Source organism: Athene cunicularia (genome assembly GCF_003259725.1).
Source record: "Athene cunicularia isolate RWA chromosome 1 unlocalized genomic scaffold, athCun1 chr1_part1, whole genome shotgun sequence".
NCBI classification, from domain to species: Eukaryota; Metazoa; Chordata; class Aves; order Strigiformes; family Strigidae; genus Athene; species Athene cunicularia.
The window spans coordinates 12,403,274-12,423,525 of NW_020799091.1; the positions used below are offsets into that span (position 1 = coordinate 12,403,274).

General features: G+C 35.3%; 1 protein-coding gene across 10 annotated transcripts in view; it reads left to right on the top strand.

Annotated features, from left to right (window-relative positions):
* CNTN5 (contactin 5) overlaps positions 1–20,252 on the top strand; it is a 673,480-nt gene that overhangs the window by 182,200 nt on the left and 471,028 nt on the right. Inside the window, exon 2 of one of the 10 annotated variants that reach the window (XM_026847687.1) lies at positions 11,533–11,684. The exons of 7 other annotated variants lie outside the window; for them this stretch is intronic. The gene's annotated coding sequence lies outside the window, so the exon portion shown is untranslated. Of the gene's footprint in view, positions 1–2,292; positions 2,347–11,532; positions 11,685–20,252 lie in introns of those variants that run through there. 2 more of the 10 variants (XM_026847714.1, XM_026847738.1) reach the window with 2 other exon arrangements.

The following is a 20,252-nucleotide window of genomic DNA, read 5'->3' on the forward strand; positions in this document are numbered from 1 at the left end:
CCAATAAATGTATGTGAATGAAATGCCACAGGGTGCCATGATTCTTAAGGACAATGTCTTCCTTTCCCAGGCGTAGCGGTAAATCCTGGAGGCAAATGATTGATCAGTTTAATAACATCTAGGAAGTAGTTTGACAAGGTACTGCAAGGAAGCAGAATTTTTATGCATAAGATATTTTTATGGCCAAAAAAGAAACACACCTTATGTATAAATTCAATAATTTATTGTTAACATAATGTAAATCTTAACTGTCTAATTAAAGAATTCTTATTAGTTCAGTTAATATTATAGAAAAAAGAAAGAAATATAAAATAATAATTAAAAAAAATACTATTGCAGAAGAAATGGAAATTTCCATACACACACTCTTGACATTTAGCACTTTTATGGTGTTAAGTTTGATTTTCCAATACCTTCTGGATCCAAAGGTTGTCTTCAGTCTGGGCAGAGGGTACAGCTAGTTGGCTGAAGGACTCTGGATGTCTGAAGGACTCATTATTCGTCCTCATCTAGGACTTACACAGGACATTTTTATGTTTGCCAGCATGCTCACAATTTGCGATTTGTTCACTGGTTTTCAAGTGCATGCTTTGTCTGGATTTACTATTTATGTAACAATTTACATATGTTAGGTATATGTTCATTGTTCTTTATGTTGCCCGTAAAACTGATTTTGCCAGGTCTGCACCTCCTTAGCTGACCATTAGTATGTTGTTTATAGCCACTGGGTCTCCATCGTCCACCTGTCCTCTTGTCACTCTGTGCCTGCCCCTCTCTACACTGCATCCTGCATCCCCATTATCAAGGTCTCTTCTCTCCTACTGTGGCTATATTCCTCTGTGCTATGTCATCTTAGAGTCATAAATATTAGATTATATGAAGAACAACTACTTATTACTACTACATATATGAAAACTGTTCTATAGAAGGAAAATAAAATGGACTTAATAACCTGATCACTTCAAAAATTGCTGTTACAGCTCTACCAGCTACAACAAAATTTAGCTAGATAAAACAAGTTAAAAGTAAATCTGGCAAGCCCCAGTCTTGAGACGTTGCAAAGTTAGTACAAAGATCATGGCATGTTAATAGTAGTGTCAATAACTTGTTCACTGGGCTACAGAATCCATTCTATTCAGAGAGGTATCTAGTGCTCTTTCTACCTTTTAGGTAGATGAGATGCTTCATGGCTGAGGTCTCCAATATCCAGGTGCTGACTGGAGAAGATCATATTTTAGTCAAAGGAAATAAATAGAGGTTGTGTGGAAGTGCTTCTGTCGGAGGTGGGAGCTGAAGGTGTTCCTCTCAAAGGTGAGTAATGGTTCACCCCTTTCAGGATGTGTCTCTAAATGGTTGCTAGAAAACAGGTGCTGAAAATACAGGAGAGAGGGATGCCACTCCTTGAAAAAGGTGCCAAAGGTGTGCCATTTTAAAAGTTTATTAGATCATGAATTTTTATCACTTTGTGATTTGGGTAACAACTAGACCAGGAGAAGAGTGTATTTGTAGGCTTACTTACATCCATACTTACTCATATAGATTGTTATAATTAATAATTAGAAACCATACAAATACTATAAGGAAACGGGGAAGTCAGATCTAATTCTGTCTCTTCCCATATGGTGGCTTCATCACTCGTTTTCTGTAATCTTTCTCTTCATAATCTTTATAAAATTTCACTATTTTCTATAAGGTGAACCATCTCTAAGAAAAGGGTGAGCTGTTTGCCTTCCTCTATCTTACAAATGGTTGCTGAATTGCAGATGTAGCTTTAAATCATTCAAGCAGTACAGGACTGAGCTGTAATATCACTGAGGTAAATTCTTATCCACTAGGCTGGTCTACAAAAAGTTAATGAGAACAGCATCAGAATTTATCCCTTGTACTGATCTATTTTTTTTAATATGCAATGTAAGTCAAAACTACTCTCCAGTCCCTGAATTCAGTCCCTTTCCAAAGGCAAGGTCTAGGTAAATTTTTCAATTCAAACTTCAAGGCAATACAGTGAGGAAAGATTGTTCATAATTCTCAAGTGCATTAGCTATGAAATTGGTAGTTAGTTCTACCACAGTGCCTTTGGTAGAACTTCAGACATCTAATATGTTTCCTGGCAATGACATAGACAGGTCTGACTAGGACAGTTAATTGGCTTTTATTTATTGATTTGTTTAGTTTTGACTAGACCCAAAATTATTTAATAGACTTATTTCCCAACTGCTGACTGGTTCCCAGGAAAATAGCTTAAGGAGAGAGCAATTTGAAACAGGAAGGCATTCTTGTGAGTCCTTTAGTCAGGATAAAGTATTGTGAAAGTCAAGGGAAGAAGCAACTGAGAACATAACTAAAGTAAGGTACAAGAAAAACTGGGGGGAAAAAAAGAGAAAGAAAAAAAAAAGGCTTTATGATTATATAACTGTTTAGTTAAAGATTTCTGCAGGAAAAAAAGTGGTTTTCAGCCTTCACATGAAAGTTAATTAACCCAAAAACTCACATAACATCACAACAGTGGTGGGGTTTTTGTTTGGGGTTGGAGGTTTTTTTAGTTTTCTAATTGAGGATGCTGACAATTGGTCAAATTTACTAAAAGTGTTGTGATTTCTCTGTTGTTCTCAGTTTAACTTAATTATTGGATAGTTCAAACAATAATTATTTTTAAGGAAGTCTTATGCTGGGGTTTTTTTTAGGATAATAAGCTAAGTGGTGATGCATTCCTCTAGCATAATTTCAAAGGAGTAATTTGAAAGTGAAGTAATCAACAAAGTTGTGATCGCATGCTATCTGGAAAAGATCACTTTAAAAAAAATAATATGAGAAAGCATCTTTAGAAAAATGCTCATGAGGTGGTTTAAATTCAAACAACAGAAATTATTTTATATTCCTCTATTATAGGTGCGTATACATAAACATAAAAAGCTAATAATATAAGCCTGTAACTTTTCCATTCTTCTCACTACTATCATTTCTTCACAGTGTAGCAGATAAGAAAAAACCCTTCATTTCTGTTTCTGTTTTTCCTGTTGTAAGAAATAGCATTTTTTTTTCCCTACCAGAATAAAGCAAAGCACTTTTGAATCCTGCATCCATTCTGAAACAAGACAGGTATCTCAGATTTAATTGATACAGGCAGCAAGTCGATGTTGTGCAACATACAAGGAAAGAAACTTGAGAGTCGAATGAACAGATCTTCACATACAAGGTCTGAGTGATCTAAGGATTCCAATACATACATGTATACACATTTATGTAACTTTTCTTTCCCCCCGCAATTATCAAAAAGGACTCCTAAAATACATCTAAATTCAGCTCCTGAGCATCATTGGTTTTCACTCATACAAGACCCGCTCCCTGGAGATCATTTCTGTTTTGAAGGACAACTTCTGTGTAGCAAATAGCAGAGTTGAGGTAGTGGATATTTAAACTACACTGCTTTTGGAATATGTTTATGAGCTTTATTGCTTGCATTTATTAGTTTATAAATAAAATCAGACACAGAAGCTCCTGCCAGTACCCTGAATAACCTTATAAATGGAACATAGATTCCAAAAAGAAATCCAGTTTTCTGGATAATATTGTTATGTTTCTCACAATGGGTGTGTATAAAGTTCTGTCTTGAAAGTGTTTACTGCCCCTTGTAAATGTTTTAAAATAATCACTGCAGTATACTCTTAACCTGAATGCACTGAATAGCTTTTAAAAAATAATCATGATCAGTTCAGGAAAACTCTAGACAAGAATTTAGACACAAAGTTTTTGTTGTACTTCTAACCTCATAGGTATTTCAATGTGGCTCAGTCTAGTTCTAGAATATGGTGGGTTTGTTACAAGAATCTGAGATCACAAACAAGTTCTTGTGAAGGCAAACCTAAAGGTCAAGGATAATGCCCCCTATTAGACAGCCGGAGTTTGTTCCCAACTAATATTAAGTGGTTTGTGTAACTCAGTGCAGGTTTTTTGGAATATTTGAATAAATACAAATCTGTATTAATGAAGCAGGTTAATGTGAAAAGTGGTGTGCTCATTAAGAGCCTGTTGTGATCCAAACCACTGTGATGTAGCAGGTGTAGGTATGAGTGATTTGAATCTGATACTCATTATCCAGATGAGTGATAGTTATTCACTTTAAATTTATCATGAATACAGCCACAGATGGAAGTAAGATGGAGTAAACGTCTGCAGTTATCTGCTAACTGGTGTGCTTTATCATTTAATAGCTGAATGACTTATGATCGTGTCGTTCAGAACACCTCTAATTAATGTGTGAGTTGAGTCTTTATTCTCAACCTCATACTATGGTTTATTAATAGGTGAACATAAAGAGCTTGCTAAAATGTAATGTGTGACTGTGCAGACATATTTGGAAGGACATAGTTCATTGTTGGATGTCAGATGTTTTACCTGCCTACCCAAGTAATCGAGAATCATATCAGAAAAATAGAAAGCCATTGTAATAAATGAAACAGTGACCTCCAAACAGGCATAACTGAATTAGAACTGGTGAACTCGATATGAGTAGATTCAGCGGCGTTTTAAATATAACAATTTAGCTCATTTTCCTGCTCTTGACTGTATTGCAACCGCTAAAAGCATAGAAAAGATTGGTAGGTGAATTTTAACTTGTTTTCTCTGCACAAGACTTATTAGACTAGCAGAAGTGAAGGATATTCTTTATACAAAAAAGAGCATTGCAGCTATGAGTGCATGCAAAGCAGACATTCTGGCATCAAAGATGTGTCTTTAATGTCTTTAGGAGCAAGAGCTGTTAGGGGGAGAGAAAAATGAAGAGGATTTTTCCCAAGCTAAAAATGAAAAATCACTCTTTATCTTGGAAAAGAACAACAAAGATAAACTCAAGCCATAATATTGAGAATTTAACTTCCAATGGTTTTCTGTTTCTCAAAATAATAACTATTTATAGGCTGAATAATTGTGTATACTGTATGTCAGAATTCTGTCAGTCTTTAGATTGAAGGCTTTTGATAGTCCCATTTTGACAAATATACCAGGATCATTTATGTAGATATTATTTCTACATAAAACTATGGTACCAGGTGGCAGAAACAACTTCTGACTTGCCAGCCTTTGTGCATGACGTTAACTTTATCCTCTGTTGCAACAGAGCAGAACTGAGTTTTGTGTCTGTTTCTTAAATCCATGTGGTTCATTCCTAATAAATGTTAAAGTGATCACTTATAGAAATTCCTATGTAAAAAATTACAAACTTCAGTGAAACACAAATCACACTGTATTTTGTTCCACTTCTATAATGAAGTAAGATGATTTGGCACAATTTTTTTGCCTAAGCAAGAGCTGCTTATTTATTTACTGGTGAAGAATCTGCCCTCTTTGGTACTCCATGCCCTCAACCCCTCAGTAAGTACAGTGTGAAATAAAGCAGATTTAGGGAAAACACTCAGCTCCCCTGACTACAGTCTTTTGAAATTTTTCTCAGCTCTGAAATCCAGGAATAATTTCATTCCTTCTTTCCCAAAATGTAAAAGATCGACAGGTTTTTCCCTCAGATTCTACTAATTCCCCTGTTTCTGTTCACTTATTTTTGGTTGGATTTCCCTGGAATAAAGCTTACATACATAACTGTTAAATCAGAATACCTGGTGCATGTCAAAGTCTGATCTTCATTTTAAGTTAATCACTCAGATAAATGTAGACCAACAGCGGCAAAGCTTGCGTAAACAAAATAAGTCTCTCTCATGCATATTTTTGAGTAAGCTATGTCAGTCTTTTTATAGTATCTATCTTTACTATATGGACCTTGACATAGTGATTACATTTGATTCATCTTTTTAGTACAGCTCTTTCTTTCAAATTTTTCTGGAAAAATATTGCAACAGTTAGGAAAAGCAGTTGCTAAAATGGGCTGTATAGGGGATTTGTATATCGTTATTTTAGATGATCTGAAATTCTGACAGTTGTAACAGTGAAGGGAAGGGACAATACTAGCAGTGATTTTCAAAAATAGAGCTCCGCATTGTCTTCTTAATGTGAAGATTTCAGAGGCTAACAGACTGAGAGAGTGGAAGGACCTGACAAGAATTAGTCATTTTCTGTATGTATGGAATTTAACAATCCTTAAATGGCTCATGCTGGATAAAAGAAAAACAGAAAAATGACCTTTATCTTTGTCACCACTGCAAATCATGTTGTTCCACTGTTCCAGTGATGCATAGAGGTGGAAATAACGGAGATGAGTACAATAGACTTTTCCATAGACTAAGTTTTCCAGGTCATTTAATTCTCTCTAGTGTCTTCAGAACCTTTCCAACAGAGCTAATGATAACAGATTGCCACATTATCCTGTTCATGGTGACCTGTTTGGATAGCTGCCAGAAATTCTGCTCACTGAAAACTATGGGTGAAAAAACCTGTTTACCAAATTCACCTCTATGATTATTATAATGTATTAAGGGCAAGTAAAATATTATATTGTATTATTGAGCACTTCATATGTTAAGTAATGATTCGATTATTCTGAAAATTGATATTTTAGATCTGGTTTGCTTCTCTGCTGCAGCTGGTTTTGAATTTTCCTTTCAGAATCTGGCCTTCTGCCAGTTCACATTCCAATCTAAATTCCCCTAATCTAACAAGGTTGTTTATTCAGCATATAACCAGCTAAAGGTATCCACATTAACTCTTCTTGCTAAAAGAGAAATATCTGTGGTTCTGAAGGTTATGAATGTAGCTTTATCCTGGGAATTGTAATTGGTTTGGGGGTGCATGAGCTTAGAAAAGTGTAAAGGAAAAAGTCTCACCATCTGTGCATATAGTGGCATTCAGTCTCAGACATTGATCCTTTTACTCTAATTGTTTATATCTCTAGATTTAACATAATTTCTGAGAACCAGTAAACTTGATATCAGATACACCATGTAATTTTTGCCATGAAAAAATGAGCCTGTATTTAATTAATGAGTTTAATTAAATAAATGTATAGAAATCTACCCACTGGCTACCTGAATATTCAGTGTTTCTCCATTCCAATCAGAACAAAATAATCTGGGAGTTCTGCTTTTGAGATAACTTGTTCTTGCATATTACTTCTACTTAATTTTGAAGAGCTAGAGGGTTCTAAAATTGTAAATGTTTACTGCTTATTCAGACTGATTCCTAATCTTGGGTGCTGTAAAAAGATTTGAAATAAAATCTACTGGGGTTTTTTTAAACTACATTTAAGTTCCTATAGAAATGCCAGATACATCATACCTGTTCCATATCAATGCAAAAATCATGTTGAGAATATTAACAAAGGTTACTTACTATAAACCAATGATTTCAGTTAGGCTTTCCATGTGTAAGCCTTTGTTTTCTAACTTAGGACTGATGGTCAAGTTTGCATTGAGCATGTAAGTCACCTGCGTAACTTGCCTTTGATTATAGAAATACTAGAGGTGGAAAATTCTATCAGTTCTATTTGAGATGTAATTGCTCTAACCAGAAATGGTTTCTTTTGGAGTCTGTTGCACACACAAAGGTCTCAAATGTCAGTATTACATTACAATTTTGCCTGGTGGATGTAAAGCGTGGCAGTTCAGCAGCTGCTTTGCTAGCAGCTGAATCATCCCACCTGAGCAGCAACTTCCTTCTCAAGGTGGGGGAAAGCACCATAGGCTGGGGAACCATGAGAGTTATCCCAGGTAGAAGGGTTGATTGCATTACAGTAATTTTACAAGCAAGGTTTAAAAGGTTTTGGGCGTATATGCCTAATATCTTGTTGCCAATGGGCATGCTTGTATTTGTCGAAGATTCGTGTTTTCAAGGCCTGAAATGGCTATAGTCATTCCCCTCTTTCCTACTAAGAGTAGAGGTTTAGACCTTGAATCCATTTACTGTAAGACTTCAACTTTGTTACACCAAATTGCTTAATTTTAATTTTGTGATGAACTCTTATATTTTGCTGCTTCATAGGTTTACAAAGGTTAAAATTAAATAAAGATGATGTTAATATAAAAACTTTTTGAAAGTCTTTAATTCAGATTAATGTCTGAAGTCCTATTAGACTAGGGTCCTGAAGTATCATTTTCATTAATACTGAGTACATAACTTGATAGATTAAATTGTTATATATATGTTTACAGTTCACTACAGTCTAATGAGAATCTAATGTGCAACATATTAATAGTCATTCACTGCCTTCTGTTATAGCAGAATGGGGAAAACAGAAATACTATTTTAAGTAATTGCATGTATTCAGGTTTCATATCTTCTATATAGCTCTCTTCCTACAACAAACCATTTTTCATACATCTTAATGTGATCTAAAGATTTAATCCTAAATTACTTAGGCTCAGTCTGAAATTACAATGAAGCCCAACCAATGATAAATAGCTGCAAAAACTGTGGTTCAGTTCTCTCCTTTGCTACCCTCTCTTCCATGTAGCAGATCTGCAGGTTATAGTTAGTTCAAAAGGGGCTGATCCATTGGAAAAGGTTTTGCTTTGTTTTGTTTTGTTTTGTTTTGTTTTGTTTTGTTTTGTTTTGTTTTGTTTTGTTTTGTTTTGTGGCTAAACCAGTGTACTAGATGTGAGAGAAATTTCAAGGCAGCAAGACCTCCACTTTCTGTGGCAGCTTGCTATCAGATTGTCTTTGCTATCTGACTAAGTCACAAAGCACGCTTTAATTTTTGAAGCAGGGAAGATTCCTGCATTACTACAGCATCAGAAATCCCAGTGTGAACAGAAATGAACTGCATGCAGAGCCACTCCTTTGAGATGCCTCTTGCCAGTGACGAATGATTAGCTACTTTTGCAAAGCTAAGTGGGGTAAGGCCTCACCCCCACTTCTTGTCTGATTTTGGGGAGTCACCATGCTTTTCAGGAAAGCATCAATGGGTCAAGCCTATCATACCATTAAGGTCCAAGCAGGCTCCAATGTTTGCTAAAAATTATAAAATTCATGATGGGGTTAGAGGAAGCAGATGAAAGTCTTACATTGATGGCCATATGTACTTCATGAGTAGGGAATGCAAATATTCAAAGCAACAAACCATCTGAATCTCTAAGACAGCTCACTGACCACGTCTTTTCAGATGTTATATAACTATTACCATTTTATATAGAATCGAGATATTTGCTTGGTAGCCAGCTGTAGAAATCCATGAGATAGAGGTAGCTTTGGAAGATGCCCATATTTTTCATTATTTTTTTCAGTACAGAAAAACTGATGGACCGAAGCTGATAATAAAAAGCCATTGAGAGAGCATAAGTCTTATGCAGGATTTTCATTATAAAGTTTATACAGTTCTTTCATTTCAGAATAACAACATATCAGAATATGTGTCTCTGGTTTTGCATTATGTTCATATACATTTCAGATTTTCAGAAGTATTTGTCAAACATATGTTTATAATTGTTGTTTTGTTTTATCCCCCTAGACTTGAAAAAAAAAACAAAACAAAACAAAACAAAACAAAAAAAAACAAAAAAAAAACCACCAACCCAAACCAAAAGCTAAAATGCCATAAAGAGACTTACACTGTGCTGCCTTTTACATGACTAGAAGGAGAGATAAAGAGGCTGTCAACACACTTTGATTCTGTCTCAGGTTTTCAAACCTGAATCCGCATTCATTTCTCAAGTCTTGCAAATATCCACATGACTTAACATGGATATTTTTTGAAAGAGTTTTAGGCTACGAATAGCAAAATAAAACACTTTCTTAAAAGATTACTTTTCTGGACTGTAAACTAGAGAAGAGGTCTTGACAAATAGGATATATTTCTGGGTTTTACAATGTTTTTAAGAAAATAGTTGAAAATCCATAGCCTCACACAAAAATTAAAACAGTAAGTAGTATAACAGAGACACTCTGAAAATAAGCATTAAACGTCCCTAATATTCAGCATAACTCCTTTATCAGCAGTTTAGGGGGAAGAAATAATTCTACTTTGACAGCATGAGAAGAACCAAGGCTTGATATCATTTGTTGCCATAATACTAATTATTGGTATTGATTTGTTATAGGAGGTTTATTTTTCCTATTTAAAGACCTCAGAATGAAAGCTATTTTCATCCTTTTAATCACATATGCAGTGGGGTTTCTAAGGAAGTTTTGTAATTAATTCTTTCAAATTCATGTGAGCATTGTTATTGTCTTAATCTAATATTCGGTACTGATAGAAATGAGCTGCAGAATATTTAATGACATTTTTCAAGTACTGTCTTATCAAGTTTGTCATTGCCACCTGACACAAGCAATTTTAGAAGTCAACAGTCTTGTTAGTTAATGTTAATGAATTTGACAGTCACACATAATTGGCTCTTACCTTGGTTTTCATGTCTTTTTATGGGATTGTGTGGGGGCTTTTTGAAAGTTAGACTTCAGATTTATTGATTGTGCAGCTGTAACATCCCTTTTTGTAACTGATGTTTGCCTGGATTTTCTATCACATGAAATAAAATAGGTAACTGCCAAATCTGGTAAAATTAAGTAGCTCTGTATAAAAAGCAAAGTTCATAAAACCGTAGTGTTCAGACAGAAAAAGGACCTCGGGCAGTGTCTAGTCCAATCTCCTGCTCACGGCAGGTCTGCTCTGAGGTCAGACCAGGCTGCTTAGGTCTTCTTCCACTTGGGTCTGAAATCATCCAAGGATGGAAACTGTACAGACTCAGCCTGTGCCACTGCCTTTTATGATGAAAAAGCTTCTCCTTATATTCAGGCTGAACCTCTCACATTTCAGTTTATTATATTTGTCTCTCATCTTCCCAGCTTGTGCTGCTGTGAAGTGCCTGGCTCTGTCTCCTCAGTGATGTCCCCATAGGCACTGGGGCTGCTGTTATTTCCCCACAAAGCCATCTCTGCTCCAGGCTGAACAAGTCCAGCTCCCCAGACTCTTCTCATGGAGCAAGTGCTCCAACCCCCACTCTGTTGGTGGCCTCCATTGTACTCCCTTCAGCTGGTCGCTGCTTTTCTCCTACCAAGTAGCCCAAAGCCAGATACAGTATTCTAGATATGGAAATTCTCAGAGAAGTGGGAAGTAAGACATTCTTTATCTTCATAAGACAAGATACAGAAACATGATTTAACTGGATTTTTTTTTTCTGATTTGAGATCAACTGTACAAATGAATTTTACAGTAGCATGAAACAGACTCTTGCTGATGTACCAAAAGCAGAATTTGGCATTCAGACACATGCAACCAAAGGGGTTGCAAAATTTCTTTAAAAAGAGTATCTTAGATAACTCCTATTAAAAAATCCTGAATTCAGAAACACCATAAGGAGATAAGAGATGAAATAAGAACCACAATGATTTAATTTGATTTTGTAGGGGAATTCTTCAGTTACTTCCTTTGGTACTACTTGCACAGCTACAGCTTCTTGTAAACATCACATTCTCCATTCAAAAGAAAGCAAAAAGAAAGAACAACTTTCAACTGATGTGAAAGACATCCCTGTTTACTTGTTTTAAAACGGGTGGGAACTGTCCCAGTTTCTGTTCCGAAATGAATAGCTAGATGGGGCTGCTCCTATCACGCTGATTGACACCAGGTGCTCATGCACACCTCTGCTTTCCCAGAAAACCAGCCTTGTCTGCAGACCAAGAACATGGCAGTCATCAGAGCAGCAACTTTACAACAGTGAACTGAAGAACTCCCTAAGAAACTGGTAGATATTAACATGCTGTGAGTGATTTGGGAAAAGGAAGACAGTTTTACACATCACTCCCAGGTTGGTTGTTGTTTTTTTTTTTTTTTTCCCTTTTACACTCCTAAGTTTAGATATATTTTGGGTTTGTCCCTTTTGTATCTTATTATATCTAGCTATTAGTGTGTGTATATATATATATGTGTATATATATATATATATATATAATATATAAACATATATATTTGTTGCATAGCTCTTCCTGTTAGTTCATGGCTTTATCTCCTGTTTGATCACTGCACATGGTAGCATTGTGCTTTCCTGCTTTCAATACAAAAATATATGTGTGTGCTGCTCGCTGCTACTCCTTCTAGGGGCAAGAGGGAAAAGGATGTACATACAGAAGAAAAATGTGTATCATCGTAGTGCAAATATCTGAGAAAGGGAAATATTTATAGGGTGATTTCTATCAGATTTCCTTCTAGCCAGAAAGGGAGAAAAGTGCATCTATATGAGACACAAGACTTAGAGTGAACAGATCTTGTAAATAAGTGACTGCACTAATTTTGGCAGTTTTTCTGGGTGTTTCTTTTTATTTTTTAAGAAACATTAAAAGCATGGACTGCCTCTTTTTTGTTAAAAAAAAAATAGTGCGTAGTCTTTGTGATTTAACAGCTGAAAGTTGTAGTTCACTTTTTATTGTAGCAGAAGAGAGGTTAAATGTAGCTTTTTCAGTGTTTCTGTTCTTTTGCTCCAAAATCTTTTCAATAAATTCTTAATTTATAATGAAAGAGGGGCTTTCCTAACATATTACTAGAAAATCTGGGATTTAAGTTATTGAAACACTGAAAGTAAAATTTAATTTTAATCCTGTTGTCTCAAGCATATTTTAATTGAATAGTCATTTTAATATCATCCCAGTCCAGGCATTAGGTTTAGTGATTTATTTATTTGTAAATGGCAATTGAAATTTGGAGTCTACATTCATTTAAGAAAAAACAAATAAACCAGTTATCATTCAGAATAATCCAATATAATTATGTGATTTTACGTTAACACCTACGTTAACACCTAGGTAGATGAATAATATCATTATGACCACAAGGTCTCAACATTACTGGTGAAAGAAACAACTGATTTCTTACTAAATAGTACAATGTAGGAGGAGGCACATGTATTAAAGAATAGTCTTGATAGAAATTTTATCTGGTGGGCTGAATATGTTCTGGGTTTCAAGAAAGTTTTTGTGCAGCTGCATGTGGTAGAGAAAAAGGTATTCTTGAATGCTGTAAAGCAAGGATTTTGACAGAAATTCTATCCCCATTTTTTCCAGACTGTCAAAGCCACTGTCCTTCAAGAAAGCTCTTTCATGAGTGGAAAAGAAAAAAAAAAAATAAATCAGCATAACATTTTTTAATACAATAAGTGAATAAAAGTGATATGTTAACTTATTTAAAGTGCAAGGAATCTTTTATAGCATTTATATTGAATTGTTTATGAGGACTAGGCAATATAAAAATAAATTTAAGTAAATTACTATTTCTAGCAAGTAAAATACAGCATCTAAATTTCATAACAGTAATACTAGTTAGTGCTTGAGATGTTTCATGCAGCAAAATTTAATTTCCAGAATTAGATACTGAAAATCCTTCCCTCCAAGTTAGTTAGTTTGAACTGAAGCCCTTATTTAAACCTTGTTTTCTGCAAATGTATAAAGTTTCAGGAAACCTAACTATAAGTAGAAGGGAAACAATGATACTTCAAGTATCAGCAGTTCCTTGGCAAAACTCACTTCAGAGAAAACTTCCTTTAGTTTTCTGTAGTGAATCGGAGTGAAAGAATTGTTTTATTTCTTTAAAGAGAAAGAAATATTTTTATTTTCAAATTTAGGAAGAGAAAGGTGGGGGGACATCTCACTTTCTGAATCAGTAGCCTGAATAACTAGACTGCAGTCCAGTGGGAAAATACATTCTTATCCTCCAGACTTCCTTGCCTACTTCCCTGTAGAGATAGCATCCTGCTGGGAAGGAGTTGCTAAATGTATTAATGTGGTAGATATAGCTCAATCTTCTTTAGGCAAATCCTCATTTTTGCTGATAGTTATTCTAGAGCTTGTAGTAAAGATAAAATTTGCCACACAAACCAGTACATAGTCTCTGAGTTCAGTTTCAAGGCTACCCTCTGAGCATTTCACTTGTATCTGCACTATTCTGATGTAGCTGTACTCGTCCCATCACTCAATAATTTATATGTATTTCTATCCAAGATCATTTATAAAATCAGTAATTGCTCGTCTTTTTTATATTAAATGTGTTTTGGATAATTTACATGTACTTAAAGAAATCTTTTCAGGTTTATATATATATTGATCCATAGTTCTTAACTATTTTTGTAATGAGAATTTTCAAATAGATTCCTGTCCTACTATCCATAGCTTAGGAAAAAGATATGACTGTTGCCTTCAATACTTTAAAAATGAAAGCTATGTTAATATTTGGGGTAGAGAACATTCAGAGCTATTTATTTGTCTCAGCTTGCCTGGCACTGAACATTACGTTTTTACCCTAGGCAGGAATTGCTTAGTTCTCAGACTTGGTGAAAAGTAATTCATAGTATTTATTGAGATAAATGCAACAATTTGTATTTTTTTTTTTTTCATTAAAAATCTCTTTTCTTCTGTAAGTCATTAAAAAAAAAAAAAGCTAACTTTGGGCAGAGGCTGGAAAGGAATTTAGGTCCTTGATGAGGACAATAATCCCTGTACAGAAACTGTAGAAGTACAAAAGCTATTGTCTGTCATTCAGGAAGTCAGGAACATGTTTCCACTGGCTTCTGCAGGTTGAAGTCCCATCTAACATAGATGGTTATACGAAAATCAGTTTGATATGTCCCATGAGTAATATTGTTCACTGGGATCCAGAGCTATTGCTGAGAAGGAACTCAAGAGATTGTAATAAAGTAAAGTAGCACTCTGCTTTTCTCATTACAGTGTAGTTACAAACCACAATATTTCACTTTCTCTCTTCTCTTTAATTTGATAAATCAATAGACCTAACTATCCCAGTTCAATGACCTATCTGATAAAATGCTTATGAAGAACCTTAAGTATTTTACCAGCTAATTACATGACTATTTGTGTAAACAGAAACTTTGATCCAATTTGTTGGAATTAAAAGAAAGGTAGAACAACAGGCAATATAGCTAAAAAATTTGAATCACTAGTTTTTGTATTATAAAATACCTTGAAAGTAGAAAGTCTGTGAGACAATCAACTAAAAACCTAGTTCAAATTCAACTGTACTTGATAGCAAGGGTTCCAGTAGTGCCAAGGGTTGCATAAGTTCATGAATTTCATAGAAATTTGAAGAACAGCATGTAGTATGTCTGGGAAGTAGGCTCCTATAAAAATGCTATATATACCTTCTTATCAAAGACAAAGTATCTATTGATACTACAGGGAATTTGGAGTGAGCATATTAACTTTCACTAAAAAAACCCACAAATTAATGCAAACTTAATAGTACAGGAACTGAGTCGAGATATGGATTAATGGAAAGTCAGAAAATGTGAGTTACCTGAAGTACCATGGAATTAGAAGGTGCAGTATAGACCTTCTTGTGTTTCTTAAATAGACTAAAAAAACCCACAAACAAACAAACAAACAAAACAAAACAAAAATAACCAAAACACCAAAAGAAAACAAACAAACAAACCAAAAAAAACCCATTAAGACTCTACAGTCCCTTATAAGTTTGGTAGCTCTTAGGGAATTTTTATGGTATCCCTCATGGCAAATTGAGCACAGGTTTGTGCTTAAATATATAAAAAAAAAAAGTAAAATATTGAGCAATGCATTGGACAGAGTCCTACTGCAAAGATGTGTCACAATCAGATCCCTTATCTACCCAGCACCAAACCCGAGAGCGCCACCTCAGGCCACCCATGGGTCCACCCCCCTGCCCAGCACTGCTGCCCAAACGTGATCCCTGATCTTAGGCCCTGAGCACACCCACTCCAGGATGGCTACAAGACAGTACTGAGGCTGTTTCTTATCTCATCACCAAGGGAGACTTCACTCCCTTGCAAGGATTCCTTCTGTCTGGCATTCCTGCTTCCAGACAATTAACCCTTCTTGTAGCTGGGCCATGCCAGATCATTCCTCAGTCAGAAGTTACCTCTGATAAGCTGTTACAATTAGAATTTCCCCTTCATAGATAAAATACATTTTAGGATTTGGGAGTGGAGTAGGAAATAGAAGGCGGAAAACCCTAAGAAGGGCATCTGATTAAAGAATTATCAGTTGATAAATAAAGAATTCATTCTCTGAAGAAAAACCCAACAGAACTCGTAGAATGACTGACAACATCATGTCCATAGGGAAATAAATGACCCCGTATAAACAATATGTAAAGTCAAAAAAGATGGACAGCTGTGCCTCTCAAGCCATTCAACAAATAGAAGGCATGCCACACATTGCTACCTTTAAACTCACTAGGATGGTGTGGGGACCAAAGCACAAAAAACCAAAGAGAAACAGGACAACCAAAAATATTAATTGCATAAAATTACATCAACTTAAAAATAAAAGCCTTGTGAGACAGATGTGGTAGCTGAACAACTCCAGGGGGCCAACATTGTCTGCTGCTCTGTTTTTAACAGTTAAGCAAAATCCAGAGCATAGATGGTGGTAGTGTAACTGCTGATTAAATAACTATGTAGATGATAGAGGAAACATAAGAATTAGATTGGATTATTAGGAACAAGGTTTGAATTTCCACTTCTGCTTTGCTTTTCCTATGGAATATATAACTGAGCAGCAGAAGAATGCAAGTTTTAAATGTTGGGTTTATTACTCCACTTTTATTTTCCCTTTTGTAGAAAGGAAAATGAACATATATCATTATCCTACTGATCCTCTACCAAGTCATCAGCATTATTAAAACTCCAGTAAGTAGATCATAGTTTGCACAGGAGACTGTTTTGCGAACATAGGAAAATAATAATTCAACTGGGGATGAAAAATTACTCAATTTTAAACCCAAATGCTTTTCTTTAATACTTTTATGCTTGTATGAAAACTATCAATGTAATTTCTTTTTTTTAAAAATTGATTTTCATGATAAAACAAAATCTTAATAATTCTTAAGACCTCCATATAAGTAACTATGAAATATCCCTATTTAAAAATGTGGTAATTGTCATACATAAGTAATCAGTCATGTTGCTAAGTTTAAAAATAATTGAGCTGATGAAGAAGAAATGTGTGTTTTTCTTGCATAGTGCATTCATTTTCCATAACAAATTAGTGCCCACATAAATTCAGTCTTCCAGACAAATGAATGTTCAGTTAAATGAGAATATAGAATTTACACATTAAAATAAATGCCACTGTGCCGATCTTAGCAGCTGAATTAACAGATGCATATGCAGTGGTGTCTATTTAGCTGATAACATATACATTTAAGTTGGATGTATTTAAAATACACTTTTTACAAATGAGTGTGTATTTTTTCAATTCCAGTTGTACGAAGTTAGAAACGCATGCATGAATTAGAGAGCATGATTTCTTTATTTATCTTTAACTTTGCTTAGACAGAACTTGTCATTTGTAAAAGCCAGTTCGTAAAAGCCAGTCCAAAATACTAATTCTTAAAAAGATGAACTAAAAAAAAATAAATCACTCTTTTTCCATACACTCTACAGCAGGCCTAAGGCACATTGGCTCAGAGCTTCATTGCTGAGTCTCTGTTTGTAATCAGTGGAACATAATTCAGTTCAGCCAACATCTAAATCATCCTCAGGGTGTCTGTCAATAAAAGGAACCTGGGATAGTTGGGATGAATTGGCCCATGTATTACGTGTTAAACTTCATTTGGCAACACTCTACAGTTTCATGTTACAGAAGTCATCTTGTTAAGGTTTTGCAAAATGGGTTATACACAGAATGATAACAGGATTTTGTGTTGTAACTCTGTAAACCTTAATAAATACAACCAGTGTTTAGTGTGAAACAGTATTCTTCAGAGTATGTGCTGCTTGTATTATACATTTGATCATTATCCTCTAACTCTTCTATTATGAAGTGCTAAGGAAATTACATCCTTACGCTTAGCAAAACAGAACTTCACAATTATTATAAGAGCATTTTCTCATCATTTGGCTTTTCTTCAAAGAATAGTTACTCCCAATTGACATGTCTCAATCATCTGGCCTAATCTGAACCTTGTTCAACAGTTAGAACCTTCATCTGCTTTAAGAGACTGTATCTATGTGGTCAAGACTGTAGTGACCTTCTGACCCATCCATATCTACTGACACATAGTTATCTTTGCCACTTCTACTGAAATATCCTGATTTCTACAACCTTCATTCTCTTACCATAATTCTGTCCACTCTTGAAAGCTTCTGCTTAACATTTGGGTATGAAATGTGTTCCCATTTTCTGGCTCCTGGATGTTTAGAGAGCCATATGTTTAGAGAGCTCGTTCAAAGACATATGCTTTGAGCGTGAAGTCTATCTATAACAATGTTGGAGAGAAAAGCCGCTCAAGTCCTGGTGGTTTAAATCAAATCTGTTTCCAAGTGGTTTATTGATTTATTACTGATACATAATTAACCAACAAACAACGAACTGTATATTTGGGATCAATACCAAAAATACGGAAGATAAACCACAATGCTAGACATACATAAAACCTAAATTCTGAAACAGCTTTTTATAACTAATCCCAAGAAATGTGAATGGCACACGCTCACATAGTTGCCTGCGTGCTCTGGCTTTGCCTGCACCCATATCAGCCCTCCTGCTGATGAGATGCTGATGGCTGCACACCCGAGGTGTGGGTCCTGCGTTGCTACCTACACCGCCAGTGCCCTGACTGCCTGTGCTCCCTGCAGCCCCGGGTGGTGAGGATACTCTGCCAGCCCTAGGCAGAGATCTTACTGACATTGGGGTGATTGGCATTCTCAAACTGCCATGGTGTTTTTATACTTCTTTTCAAGCTTGCTTCCTTTTTTTCCAAAAACCCTTGGTAATCCCCTGCTTGCCATTCAATCTAGCAGTCGCCAGCATCTTCTTCTCTAGGGCTGTCAGCCTTTGGGCAACCAGGCTCTCGGACTGTGCTGGGTAATCCGTTCATATGGCACTCAGTCCCATTGCCACTCCCTCAGCTATTGTTATCTATGTCAAGGGGAGCATGTGCGCACCCCGTGTGGAAGCAATCCTACTTGCCTTTTACTGTCTTCTGCTGCTTCTGTAACAGACTTCTGTTTCCACCCTGCAAGGGAGAGAAAAGCCTAAAAAGTCACTGGGCTGCAGGGTGCAGGTGGTTGTTAAAGCGCTCTGACCCTCATGAAAGTGAGTGTGGGGGAAATCCTAACACCACGTTCAAGAAATAAGAAGTGTGTATTGATTTGTGTACTACGGGGTCTCTTACAGCCACACAGGGGAAGCTTAAACATCAGTTCCGTAAATGTTTTGACTTTAAGTCAGTCTTAAGCATCTATGTATATATATGCACTGGTTTAAGAACAAAGAAGGCTGCTGGGGATGATGCTGCTTACCTAGGATAGAGAATTCATTATAGCGCATTTGCCTTGTGATAACCAATTTGCATTTGTTTATCTTTCCTCTAATTTCCATGCTCTTTATGCAATTCAGCTAGAGTGATTACCAATATTTGAATAAATGGAAGATTTACTGCATCTTGTGAAACAAATCATTCCTTTAAGTCATTGTGCTAATCAAATGTATTTACTCTGGAATGGAATTGGTATTAATGTCATTCATGATTTGAGATGTGAGAGGGAATTTTATTTATTTTTTATTTATTTTTCTGTCAAATACTGAAACAAGCCATACATTGTAAAAGTAATTGGATTTAGCTCAAGAATAGAGTAATAAATATCTAGCCAATTTTTCTTTTGAATAATAAAAAAAAAAATCTAAACTTGATTTAGTAGTCTTTCTTTAGTAAGTGTGGATAGCATGTTTGGTAAGTAATTTAGACATTTGGACCCAGAAAGAAAACAAATATAATTGCCTATACAGCTACCTACATACAATTATAAACTTAAATCCTTATATTTTCAAAGGGGGATTTTAGTTTTGGGAGGGGGTCTTTCCATTTGTGGAATTTATTGGTTTTGTTTTAAAAAAAAAATAACAGGTTTTCAGCAATTACGGACTTACACTGTAGCTGACTTTAGAATAACTGTATGTGACTAATGTCAACCTCCTTATGTCTAAAATTGCCTTTTAAGTATTAATAAAACATTAATTAAAGTTCATCTAATATAATTCTGTTTCAAACTATAAACTAAAATTGTAATAGGTTAATGTGACTGAGAGCACTGAAGAGCAAGTAATGTGTCCAGAGTTTTTTATATTAACAGAGTTACTGAAAAGCTTTTAATTTAACAGCATTTTGAAAAGCAAATGCTTATAGTCTTTATTTAACTTTAATAGTCTTTTCCCTTTAAGAACTTTAGAGTCTACTAGATTTGTGGAAAGTATATTCACTCCATCTCACTGTGCCCTAAATTCTGGTTTATATACATCATCATAAAACAATGGCAATCTCTGGAATATATTGCCAAGTAACCTTTGTAAAACATTTGGTTTTCATTTGGCATCAGTTAAATTTCAGCAGA